Raw genomic sequence first — 13867 nt, 5'->3', positions numbered from 1 at the left:
GTTTCTTTTCCACACTGCACCATCATCAGCAAATAACGATTTGGAAATGTCTGAGCCAACATTTAAGAAAATATCATGAATCATAAAATGAAAAAGGAGTGGGCTACATACACTTCCCTGTGGAGTCCCATTCTCTATTTCGTGCTCCTTAGAAAATGTTGTTCCCACCCAACTTCTATCTTAGTCATAGATAGAAGTCATAGTCATACTTCTCCCCCTCTCCCCGTCCATTCTTTAATGTTGTCTGTCCATCTTTTCCTCTGTCTGCCTCTCCTCCTTTTCCCCTCCACAGTTCCTTCTAGAATGGTCTTTGCAAGGACACTGGATCTTGTTACGTGGCTATACCAACCATCTCAGCTTTCTTTTCTTCACTGTTGTGGGAAGGTCTTTGTGGAGGCCAGTGTGATACTGGATGGTCTTGCAGACCTGCTCATTTGTGATGTGGTTCAAGTGTGAGATGCCCAAGATGTTGTGATAGCATCTCATTTCCAATGCCTGTATCTTCCACTGTAGCTCTGCTGTGAGGGTCCATGTCTCACATGCGTACAGGAAGATGGAGAATACCAATGCATGCAGGAGTCTGATCTTGTACTTCATGGTGATAGATGGTCATAGAGTGCTGCATAAAATATCTCGAATCCAGTTGAACCATCTATTACCATCTTTTCCAGTTTAAGTAGCAACTTTTCATCTTGGAGACAAAAAGAACAGCACAGAAATGGGTCCTTCATCCCCTCTCGTCCATTTAATCTGCCCACACCCATTGGCCTGCACTGAAATCATAACCCTCCATACCTTCCATGTAGCTGTCCAAATTTCTCTTAAACATTGAAATTGAGCTCACATACACTACTTGTGCTGGCAGCTCCTTCCACACTCACAGCCCTCTGAAGAAGTTTCCCCTCGTGTTCCCCTTAAACTTTTCACTTTCACCCTTAACCCATGACCTCTCGTAATCCCGCTAACCCTCAGTGGAACAGGCCTGCTTGCATTTACCCTATCTATGCCCCACATAATTTAATATACCTCTATCAAATCACCTTTCAAGCTTCTATATTCCAAGGAATAAAGTCCTATCTTGTTCAAACTTTCCTTATAACACAGGTCCTGCAGTCCTGGCAACATCAAATTGAATTTAGGAGCCGAGAGGTAATGTTGCAGGTATACAGGACCCTGGTCAGACCCCACTTGGGGTACTGTGCTCAGTTCTGGTCGCCTTACTATAGGAAGGATGTGGAAGCCATAGAAAGGGTGCAGAAGAGATTTACAAGGATGTTGCCTGGATTGGGGAGCATGCCTTATGAGAATAGGTTGAGTGAACTCAGCCTTTTCTCCTTGGAGCAGCAGAGGAAGAGAGGTGACCTGATAGAGGTGTACAAGATGATGAAAGGCATTGATCATATGGATAGTCAGAGGGTTTTTCCCAGGGCTGAAATGGTTGCCACAAGAGGACACCGGTTTAATGTGCTGTTGAGTGGGTTCAGAGGAGATGTCAGGGGTAAGTTCTTTTTACTCAAAGAGTGGTGAGTGCGTGGAATGGGCTGCCGGCAATGGTGATGGAGACGGGTACGATAGGGTCTTTTAAGAGGCTTTTAGATAGGTACATGGAGCTTAGTAAAATAGAGGACTATGGGTAAGCCTAGTAACTTCTAAGGTAGAGACGTGTTTGGTACAGCTTTGTGGGCCAAAGTGCCTGTATTGTGCTGTAGGTTTTCCATGTTTCTATGTTCTATTCTTGTAAATTTTTTCTGTACTCTTTCAACCTTATTTACATCTTTCCTGTAGGTAGGTGACCAAAACTGCACACAACACTCCAAATCTCCATTGCTTCTTGCTATCTCCACACCCTTCCTACCTGAGAGCAACTCCCACTGGTCGTCTCAGTCCTTTGCTTCAATCCCAATCCTTTCCATGTGACTCCATCACCAGCTGACAACCCTTTCCAAATGTCCTTTGTGGAGATGAACACTCAACAGCCCCTTTTAGATACGGTTGTACACCTTGTTATGTAGATATCTAATTAGCTAATCATTTGGCAGCAACTAAATGCATAAAATCACACATGCATGGTCAAAAGGTTCAGTTGTCGTTGTGCTTTATGGGACTTTTACCATGAAATGATTGTTGGTGCCAGATGGGGTTGTGTGAGTATCTCAGAAATTGCTGATCTCCTGGGATTTTCATGCGCAACAGTCTCTAGAGTTTACAGAGAGAAAAAAAATATTCAGTGAGCAGCAGTTCTATGGCAAAAATGCCTTGATAATTAGAGAGGTCAGAGGACAATGTCTAGACTGGTTTAAGCTTATAGGAAGGTAGCAGTAACTCAAATAACCATATGTTATGACAGTGGTGTGTAGGGAAGCATCAAACCTTGAAGTGGATGGTCTATAGCAGCAGAAGACCACACCTGTAAAATGGCCACAGTCTATTTCTCTTGTGTATATTTACTCACTTAATCCTAATGCATATGCTAAAAGAGACCTTTAATATTGTATTGAGGTTTTATATTGTACATGAAGTAGGTTAACCCATAATCATCTTTTGGTTCAATTAATGTTGACCATGAATATAATCAAGGGTTTGTCATTGCTTTTGATTATTTTAATTTTGTATTCCAAACAAGTGTTAAAAGGTCAATAAATGTATTTAATAATGGTTGATTCATTTTACTGTGAATTTGGACTCAGCTATTTGCAAAGATTCCATACAGTCTCCCTACAAACAGAAGATTAGTCTTTGAAATTAAAGTCTTTAATCTAAAATGCTATTTCATCACCTAAAGCAATAGACAATGGAATTGCTTCAAATTATTTTCTAACATACAAAATGCCGAAGATATAAAGCATTAACTAATGCTTAAAGTAATGCTGTGGTCATATCATCCTCGGATTTATTTGTTGCCTGAAATGGGCTGTTAAACATGTGACAGGCCCAGCTGACATTTTTATGAGAATGGGCCACTGCAAATTGTCATGTGCACTTTGTTTGCAAAAGATCAGGCCTTAAATGCTTAACATGTAAAAAGGCCTTTCTTCTGCATATGCTATGGTAGGTCATGGGAACAGACGGGGAATGGGGCAGAGAATGAGGGTGACGGATGTCTGCAAAGAGTGGTGACGCCAGAGTATTAGTCATGGAGTTTGGAATATTAAGGGTTGAGGTTGTGCATTTTTTGTTTGGGGAGAGGGTGATGCAGATGTGGGAGACGTTTGGTTTGCAGATGGGTGAATGGGAAGTCTGGGATGTAGTCAAGGGAGGAGGGGTTACGGTCTGTAAGTAGGTCCTGAGTGGGAACAATAGATGGTGTTAAACCACAAGAGAACCCAGAACCAGATACCATACAGTGGGACTTCCTGAGCCTCATCAAAGCTGGCAAAGCATAGTCACCAATACAGGATATTGTCACTGTTTCCAATTTCTACATCATCAGATGGGTATATCCTTTTGACAAGATCAGGGGTTATCGTGAAGCTGGTTGAGCAAGCTGAGGAAAACATTAGAAACCTTGAAAGTAGCACCATACTCCCTTTGTTTTACATCCCCTCCAAGGGACTAGATGAGTTACCAGTTTAACATTTTGCACAAGAGAATGCATCTTTGATGGTGTACTGTTCCTCGGCATGTCAGCCCAGACATTCTGTTTGCATCTCTGAACTGGGGCTTATCCTTGCAGTATCAGCAAGGATGCTACCACTGAACAGCAGTTGACATAAGCTATTGCAAGGCGGTCTTTTCCACTGTAACTTTTATCCTACCTTAAGATATGGCAGCAACTTCCATTTTTAAAGTACCTTCATTACAGCAGGATATTTGGGTGCATCCCAGGGTCTCTCTCAAACTCAATCTGACAAGCAGAATGTCAAAATGATAGTCAATGGATAAGTTTTAAATGAGAAGAGCAATAAAGTCATGGAGAAGTCTGAGAAAATAATCTTGAAGCCTTTGATCTTAACAGTTAAATATAGTTGGAGTGGTGTAAATTCTAGGTTCTTCAAGAGGCCAGAAATGGAGGAGCATGCGCCTCCAGTGTCATGAGGCTGGAAGAGATTAGAAAGTTAAAGCCACTAAAAGGAATTTAAAAACTGTCAATGTGTTTAAAATTAAAGCATTGCTTAACTGGAATTCAATGCAGATCAACAGGCATAGGGGTTGGATGGGATTTGGTGTGAGTTCAGACAAAGGCAGCAGAGACTTGCGGGGCACCCATTTTTATGGAACGTAGAATGGGGGGGGGGGGGTCAGCTGAAAGCCTGTTTGACTAATCAGCTGAAGATGACCATTTTGTCAGCAGTTGATCTGAGGCTGAGGTTAAGTCGGCCGCTATTTGAAAATGGAAATGATCTTAGTTCTTTGGCAGGTATGTCATCTCTTGTCTCATTCTCACACTGGTTTCAGACAGGTGCCACAAGGTGCTGTTTGAGATTTGGCCCATTACATTGGTGTCATCTGCAAACTTGTAGATGGAGATAGAGCAGAATCTAGCCACATGTTCAAGAGTGCACAAGGGTAGGGTAGAGTAGGGGGCTCAGGACATAACCTTCTGAAACACTGTCAAGGATAATCATGGTGATGTTTATTCTTAATGATTGTGGTCTGTCGATCAGGAAATCAGAGATCCAGTTGCAAAGGGAGGTGTTGAGTCCCACATCTAGGAGTTTGCAATTATACTATTCAAGGTGGAGCTGTAGTCAATTAACAATAGTCTTGTGTAGATTTTGTTACAGTCCAGATACTTTAGAGATGAGTGTTGGGCTGGGGAGATGGCATCCTCTGTGGACCTATTTCAGTGATTCTGATGTTGTCTGGGACACTGGAGTTGATTGTACTAGAAGAGAGTTAATGTGTCTCAAGCTTTTAAAGAGATACTAGACAATAGTGTAGTAGCTGTCAAAAAGAACAGTTTAAAGCAATATTCCAGATGTCTTTGTGATCCAATAGAAAATGGAACCTGTATTGCGGAAGCTATTTGGCTGAAAATTCAAGGTTACAATTTAGCAAAGAAGTTTAGTAGATTCTTTAATACACCTTTGCATACTGTGGAAACATTTCTACTGAGAGGTAACTTTAGAAAGCAAGTATTCATCAGTAAAGTGTGTGCTTTGAAGAAACTGAATGCCCGTATTTACCCATGCCAGATGAGAGAACGCATCAAAGAAAGGAGTGTGGTTCTGGTTTATGGGCCGGGTTCTGCTGCAATGGGCCTGCTATTCACAGTCTCGGCTTGAGGTCCCAGTCTTTTTGCATTTAGCCACGGCTGGATGCAGAGGGGCCCATCCTGCACACAGTAACTGCCTACAGAGCTCACACCTACTGCATCATCTTTGTAGGACAATCTCCATTGCAGTCACAGTACAGCAGCAAAAAAGTGTATTATGAAGGCGACGGGAAAACAGGTGGGATTGTTTGGAGGTTAGGAGGCGATATGGTACTTCCCTGTGCACTTGACCATCCCTTGTGCAATGATCTGGACCAGTGGCTCGCAAGCCACTGTGACTTATGACTAGTCCCTGAATAATTCCATTGAATTTTGTACAGGAGTACGCATTGTGATCTTTGCCTGTGATGCTATGGACTCATGGAGTACCGAAAAACGTGTTTCACAGAGGCTATGGGCAAAACATCATCGTCCCCTTTAATTTGCAAGATTTTTTTGCTGATTGCAATAGGATTTGCTCCTTGTTTGACTGTGAATGGGGACACTCACACCTTTAAAGACCCATTTATATTGGTATTTGCAAACACCCGGCCCCGTTGCACATTGATTAACATATTCGTCAGTCCTGCAGTGTGGAATCGAGCCCAGAAGTGCTTGTGCTAATTCCCCAATGGTCGCCAACAGACCAAGAAATGATATCTAGCATGATTTACTTTGTACAGAATTATAAATTTTACACAGATCATGCATTTAACAAAAACATTCAGTTTCTTGGCAATAGTGTGTGTCAGTTACTTGGATAGATTGTGCAGTAAATACAAATTGGATTTTTGGCATATACTTTAAAAGAAAACTTGGAGATTTATGAAGACCATAAATGCCTAGTGGAATCACTCACCGTTGGGAGTTCTTTGGGTTTTTTTTTCCACAGTTAACACTTCATAAATGACTTGATAATGCATCTCAGATTTACTCTTGCAACTTTCTTGGCCTTGCATCAAAATCTTAAGGTCACTGGAAGTTAAATAAATTAGGACTCAACACTAAACTGATGAAGAATAGCTGTAACTTTTATTGCAGGGGTTATAATTTGGGTGCCACATATTCTACTATCAGACCATTATACGAGGGGTGATTGATAAGTTTGTGGCCTAAGGTAGAAGGAGTCAATTTTAGAAAACCTAGCACATTTATTTTTCCTACATTTACACACTTAGTCCAGCGGTTGTGGAGCAAACGGGTCCCTTCTTTGTAGAAGTTGGCATCTTGGACCTCCAGAAGAGGTCCTCAGCAGAAGTAATTGATAAGTTCATGGCCTAAGGTAGAAGGAGATATACTGCTCTCGTTACATACACGTGCAATTCAACTCTGAGTGAGTAAGTAGAAAGCTTGAAGTTAATAACACATTTCTTTCTACCGTAGGTCACAAACTTATCAATCACCCCATGGTGTCAATGATGTGCTGCTGCAAAGGGAGGTTCCAGTTCGACCACATCAATTTTAGGGGCTGAATCTTTAGAAGGATCTTCTGGCTTATGAAGAAATGCTAGATAAATTCACTAATGTACACATTCTGCTATGCTTCAGAGACTTAAATTAGGGATGTCATTTTGTAACAATTCTGGGCTTCATCCATGTTTGGGATCCATGGCCCAAAAGGTTAGTAGGACGGAACAACTCCTCTCTTGCTTTTGTAAGGTCATAGTGGATCTGGATTTCAGACAGAGTTGAATACACAGTTGCCTCAATATGTTCAGTTTTTGTCTCAACTGAGGCAAAATTCTGCTATAGTATGGAGACTCGACCTGTTCTTCCTCAAGTTAATTCCAATGCTTTGATAAGTCGTATAATGAAAAGTATAATTCTATGCAATTTATTTGGAGCTTAGACCAGAGACGTAAGCTCAATAGTTCTACTGCTCTAGTTAAATTGAGCAGTTTATGAAAGGGATTGGGTTATCAGTGTATTATTCTGATTAATGTTGTTACATGTTTTTTTTTGGCAGAGTGAAGAGAATAATGTCTGAAGACTGTCAATCATACTGTGACCGAAATGCCCTAGGGGTGTTTTTGGAGTAGAGCCAAGGTACGTTAAAGTGTGACATTTTTGCTTGTAGACATTAACAGTTTAGAATTAGTGCACAAATCCTATGTAGTTCTTGGAGACCATAGTATGATAAAAAAACAGATGTTGTGTAAATTATAGAACCTTTCATATTGTTGGAGCAAACCTAAGTGGATAGTCTTTGTATTTTAATCTGGGAAAATATGTTACAGAATTTCAGATAGGAAGGTTGGGTGATCTATTTTAGAGTTATGAAATAAATAATGACTTGGATCTTGCTCTTCAAATCATATCATAGAGTGTTTTCTGTCCACTTCACAGAACAAACACGAGTTTGGTTTAACACTCCATTTCAAAGATGGAACAATTTGTGGACCAATTTCTCAGTGTTGCACAGAATAAAAGTTGTTTCACATATGAGCAAATCTGATGAAATTTCAATCAAATGTATGTTTGAAAATATTTTTTAAAAACTTGCATTTAGTTTCAGCTTGCAGTCTGAAGCTGGTTGTAGCATAGTTTTTCCAATCTTAAGATCGCTATTTTCACTAAAGAGTATTTTTTAGTATTTGGAAAAGAAGAAGCCATTGGAATTTTCAGTTTTTTGCTGTTACTGATTGTTAAAGGACCTCTGATTAGATGCGGTACTATGAGTGGCTATCTTTCCAGCTATAGTACTGGACAGATGTCAGAGGAGATGATCTGCGACTTGTCTTCCTCAGTTTGTTGATCAGTTTTCCTTACTTGGATGGTGGCTGCTTGTAGGAAATGCTCATAACAATCGAGCTTAGCTTTTCATTGTATCAGGGTTCCAAATAGCAGCGACAAAGTTAATTTCTTTGTTCAAATTAAAATCTTTAAACTTCAGTCAGGATACATCTGAATGAAAATTTATTGGCAAAGTGTGACCTTGAGCATGTGCTTTCATACAGCGGTCATTTTATTCCCCATGAGCCAGTGCTTGTGACTTAAATTCCATAGTTGACGATTCTTGATTTAAAAAAAACTAAAAACCCTTTCTGAATTTATTGCTATAATTACCAGGCTGAATCATTACATTAAGTATGCACAACAATCACTTAAATATTCTGAAACTTTGACTTGTTGGATATTCTTTCTTGACTCCATCTGTAAGCAGCTGTACTCAGAGGTTGAGGGTTGTTCGTTCTTGGCTGAGCTACTGCTTCACCTGGGGCAAAGTGAAACTGACAAGGAGAGCGACCCATGCGGAAAGTGTGCTTGTATTAAATGAATTTTTTTGAAAGCAGTTGTGTAGGGATCCAGGTGGTTTTACCATCTGGGCTAAAATGAGACCAGATGGAGAAGTGAAAGAAAGGGAATAAAAATCTTAAGATTAGAGAAGCAGAAATTAATTAACTTAAATTTAAAAATGCATGTGCAAGAGATAGGATGGTGTTTCATTAATTTATCTGTGTGCGCGCATATGCTGGTAATGTTGGTGGATGTGCAAATGGTGGTAGAAGGAAAGCCATTAGATCCAATTTAAAGACTTTGTTTTCTTTTGCCTACACCAGGAAATTATTAGCTCAAGTGTAAAAGGACATGCGCCTGTGAATGCAATTTTTTTTTGGTTTAGTGGCTGTCAGAAAATGATTGATTGGCATGCTTCAGCTTTTAGCAATTTGCTTTCTTGAGGTTGCAAATTTTAAGATTGGGGAAGTTAAAATATTAGAGTCCATTGAAGCTGTGTGTATGTGTGTTTTAATTTTAGATGATACAATGGCAGAAAATAATCAAATTACAATATCTTCATTTTCAAGGTGTGTGCTGGAATATTGAAAGATTCCTTTATCATAAATGTCAGGAAAATGCCCTCTAACATTTTTTCCTTCACTGAGAGTATGGATTCAATCACAACTGGCTAATTCACTGTCACAAGAAATATTAAAAAAAAATACTCCACAGTTTGTACTTGCTGCAGTATTCCATGACCTAAATTGTAAACTTTCATACAAGTAAAATGGCTGACTGAGGAATGGAATCTTATTATTGTTACTTAATGGAATTTTGGTTTAATGCAAATCACTAATTAATGTTCTATGCTGTTCACTTTCAGTTTTGGATCATTAGTTACCTCGTTTTGTTGCAAACTTGGCATATTCCAAACATATAGGTTCAATATGGAACATGTTTCAATTGATATGAGTTATACATGCGAATAAAATTTAATAAGTTCTGTAAATAATATTGTAAGCACTGAATTTGTGTTTGATACAAAGCAATGAAATAAGAATATGGTAATACTGTGTAGAAGAAGTACTCTTTTTATTTTAAAAGGCAACAGCATTTTGGTTATTGGTCCTGATATGTGGTACAATTTTTCCCAACTAAAATCTCTAGGAAAGCAGCAAACCTGTGGAGAAAATGTTTCAGTGGTTGGCATTGCACCCCAATAAGTGGCAAAATTTGTTGAGAGCAGATTATTTGAAATTCTACAGTTTGGTTATCAGCTATGTATTTGATGTCTATAGTGTGTGTCTCCATCCAATATTTCTGCAATAATAAAATGGCCCATGCCAGCCTCTCAGAAGAGCTAAACAACATTTTGCTCTTAGACAGTCAGTATTTTATTCCACAAGTGTTACACCGTATGAGTGTTATACTCTGGCCATCTAAAATTTTGAAATGCTCATCCTTGACTTATTTAGGCTTCTGTTGACTATCTCCTTGTCATCTGCATCCTAACAGTGTACTTAAATGAATCATAACTTGGCCAATGATCCATTTGGAGCTTAAAAACCCATCTATTTCAATTTTGAATGTACTTTTGATTGATTAACTGTATCCTTTGTGGAGAAATTACTCCTTTTCTGAGATCTAAGTGATTGAACCCTCATTCTGAAGCTGCATCTCAGTTCTTCTTCAGACAAAGGAAATTATCACTTGCATTTTCTTGGTCAGACCTCCAAGAAACTCTGTTTCAGGAGACTACCACTCATTTTTCTGACCATTACAGTCATGTTGCTTGACTTTTCCTGCAGGACAGACCTCTTGCATTGGGGGATCAATGTAACGGATTTTCACCACAATCAAGACTTTTCTTCAAAGGTGAAAGGACTGTGCAGAGTTGTTGAAATATAGCCTCACCAAAGACCTGTGTAAAAGCTGGAGGAAATCTTTTGTATGGCAATAAAAGCTGTGTTCTATTTGCCTTCCTAGTCGTTTGCTGTTAGGTTCATGTAGGCTTTCTTTGATTATAAAAAGTCTCAAATCCTTCTGAATAACTGGAAGATCTTGCTGACATTGTTTAAAAAGGGTTCTAGAAGTAAGCCTAGCAATTATAGACCTGCCAGTTTGACATCAGTGATGGGTAAATTAATGGAAAGTATTCTTAGAGATAGTATTAATAATTATCTGGAAAGACAGGATCTGATTTGGAGTAGCCAGCATGGATTTGTGCGTGGAAGGTCATGTTTGACAAACCTTATTGAATTTTTTGAAGAAGTTACGAGGAATGTTGACGAGGGTAAGGCAGTGGATGTAGTCTATATGGACTTCAGCAAGGCCTTTGACAAAGTTCCACATGGAAGGTTAGTTAAGGAGGTTCAGTCGTTAGGTATTAATGCTGGAGTAATAAAATGGATTCAACAGTGGCTAGATGGGAGATGCCAGAGAGTAGTGGTGGATAATTGTTTATCGGGATGGAGGCCGGTGACTAGCGGGGTGCCTCAGGGATCTGTTTTGGGCCCAATGTTGTTTGTAATATACATAAATGATCTGGATGATGGGGTGGTAAATTGGATTAGTAAGTATGCCGATGATACTAAGGTAGGAGGTGTTGTGGATAATGAGGTGGGTTTTCAAAGCTTGCAGGGAGATTTATGCCGGTTAGAAGAATGGGCTGAACGTTGGCAGATGGAGTTTAATGCTGAGAAGTGTGAGGTTCTACATTTTGGCAGGAATAATCCAAATAGAACATACAGGGTAAATGGTAGGGCATTGAGGAATGCAGAGCAACAGAGAGAGCTAGGAATAACAGTGCATAGTTCCCTGAAGGTGGAGTCTCATGTAGATAGGGTGGTGAAGAGGGCTTTTGGAATGCTGGTCTTTATAAATCAGAGCATTGAGTACAGAATTTGGGATGTAATGTTAAAATTGTACAAGGCATTGGTAAGGCCAAATTTGGAATATTGTGTACAGTTCTGGTCACCGAATTATAGGAAAGATATCAATAAATTAGAGAGAGTGCAGAAATGATTTACTAGGATGTTACCTGGGTTTCAGCACTTAAGTTACAGAGGAAGGTTGAACAAGTTAGGTCTCTATTCATTGGAGCGTAGAAGGTTGAGGGGGGATTTGATCGAGGTATTTAAAATATTGAGAGGGATAGATAGAGTTGACGTGAATAGGCTGTTTCCATTGAGAGTAGGGGAGATTCAAACGAGGGGACATGATTTGAGAGTTAGGGGGCAAAATTTTAAGGGAAACATGAGGGGGTATTTCTTTACTCAGAGAGTGATAGCTGTGTGGAATGAGCTTCCTGTAGAAGTAGTAGAGGCCAATTCAGTTGTGTCATTTAAGGTAAAATTGAATAGGTATAGGGACAGGAAAGGAGTGGAGGGTTATGGGCTGAGTGCGGATAGGTGGGACTAGGTGAGATTAAGAGTTCGGCACGGACTAGGAGGGCCGAGATGGCCTGTTTCCGTGCTGTGATTGTTATATGGTTATATATTTTTCTAACTGCTTTCTCTTAAATTTGTTTTTTTCCCCAATTTTCTCCTAAAGTGGATAATTACATCTTCTCAAGTAACAATTTATTTTCTCAATCATGTAAGTTATCTGTATTTCTTTGTAGCTAATTTGGCATATTCCATACAGTTTACTTTCCTACCTAACATTTATCATTAGACAACTTACATGTATTATGCAGTATCTCCTTGTCCAGGCCAGTGATTTAAACTGCAAATGGCTGAGGTCCAAAACACTGTTCCCTCCCCTCCATTAGTCAGAACTTGCCAGCCTGAAGAGAACTCATTAATTCCTAATTTATATACTTCTGATCAATAACTAATTCTCAATCCATGCTGATATCCCGAAACCATTGGTTCCTAATGTTATACACCAGCCACCTCAGAGACATTTTAAACAGGAAAAGTATTTAAGTAATTATAGGTATTGGTTCATTATTGTTATATGTACCAAGATACAGTGAAAAGCTTGTCTTGCACACTATGTATACAGATCAAATCATTGCACAGTGCATTAAGCAAGAATAAAATATAATAACCATGTGGAATAAAGTGTAAATGCTACAGTAAGAGTGCAGTGCAAGATCATAATGAGGTAGATTGTGAGGACAAGAGGACACCTTATTGTTCAAGAGGTCCATTCCAGAGTCTGATAACAGGAGCTGTCCATGAGCCTGGTGGTACGTGCTTTCCGGCTATTGTATCTCCTGCCTGATGGCAGAGGGGAGAAGTGAGAATATCCAGAGTGGGTGGGGTTTCTAAATACGATGGCTGCTTTCCTGAAGCAGCGAGAAGCATAGGCAGAGTCTGCATCGAAGGAAGGCCGGTTCCTGTGACGTGTTGGGCTGTATCCAGAACGCTCTGCAGTGTCTTGTGGTCACATGCAGAGCAGTTGTCATACCGAGCCATTATCCATCTAATCTGCATGTGACCGCAAGAAACTGCAGAGAGTTCTGGGCAAAGCTCAGCATACCCAGGAAACAGCCCCCCCTCCATGTACTTTGTTTATACTTCTCACTCCCTCAGTAAAGCAGCTGGCATTATCAACGACCCCGCCTACCCCAGATATCGTTTCTTTTCCCTTTCCCATCGGACAGAAGATAACAAAAGCCTGAAAGCACATACCACCAGTTATATGCTATATTTTTCTACAATATTTTGATGAAGAATGCCATAATTATCAACCAGCAAGTAAAGCAACTCAAAGTCTTCTCTGCACTTGCATTTGTCCGCCGGATTGGCAGCACCTTTCAAACGATTGTAGTTGCTCTCTGAGCACCCGTCACAGGACGTTACTGAAGAGTAGGAGGCAAAGCGTATCCAGCCTATCTCCAGCAGCAGCAATGAAAGAAGTTAAAATTGCTGTTCTCTGACTGCAAGTTGTTTTGGATGCCACATTAGGCAGGAGAATACATGGGGATCATAAATAAACTAAGCCACACTTGGGACCGCTGGTAGTTAAACAGCTCGATTTGAACCTAGAAAATGAAAGTGAATTCAGCTCTGAAGCAAGAGAAACACTGCAGATGCTGGAAATGCAAGTCACACACACACAATGCTGGAGGAACTCTGCAGGCCAGGCAGCGTCTACAGCAAAGAGTACAGTCGATGTTTCAGGCAGAGGCCCTTCATCAGGACACAGCGAATTAAGCTCTTGTTCTCATGAGGGTGGAGCATGACTTTTTGTGCTTAAAAAATGATGATACCAATAAGGCTGGTGACAGTGATGTAATCTCTGTGATCAGTGCTCATGGATGTAACCACTTCCATGTAAATTTCAGTTTGTTAAAACATGCTGGGCTCTGACCTTCGCTGTCAACCTCTCCATTTTCCTGATGGCTGATGGTCCTGGTTATAGTTACACCTCCAGCCCAGAGTTCAGACCTGGTTTCACGCTGCACACAAGCTGTTCATCAGAATCGCAATCAGGTCTAATATC

At 40.1% G+C, this 13867-nt stretch overlaps 1 protein-coding gene across 12 annotated transcripts in view; it reads left to right on the top strand.

The window, feature by feature from the left end:
* The window catches only part of ncoa2 (nuclear receptor coactivator 2), a 312874-nt gene that overhangs the window by 109118 nt on the left and 189889 nt on the right, over positions 1 to 13867 (top strand). For 10 of the 12 annotated variants that reach the window (XM_059982705.1, XM_059982738.1, XM_059982747.1 and 7 more), the window contains one exon: positions 7161 to 7240. The exons of 1 other annotated variant lie outside the window; for it this stretch is intronic. The gene's annotated coding sequence lies outside the window, so the exon portion shown is untranslated. Of the gene's footprint in view, positions 1 to 6795; positions 6815 to 7160; positions 7241 to 13867 lie in introns of those variants that run through there. One more of the 12 variants, XM_059982714.1, reaches the window with a different exon arrangement.

This window comes from Hypanus sabinus, chromosome 1, assembly GCF_030144855.1.
Source record: "Hypanus sabinus isolate sHypSab1 chromosome 1, sHypSab1.hap1, whole genome shotgun sequence".
NCBI lineage: Eukaryota > Metazoa > Chordata > Chondrichthyes > Myliobatiformes > Dasyatidae > Hypanus > Hypanus sabinus.
Note: the sequence above shows the minus strand (reverse complement) of the source record. Positions and strands in the feature narration are given on the sequence as shown.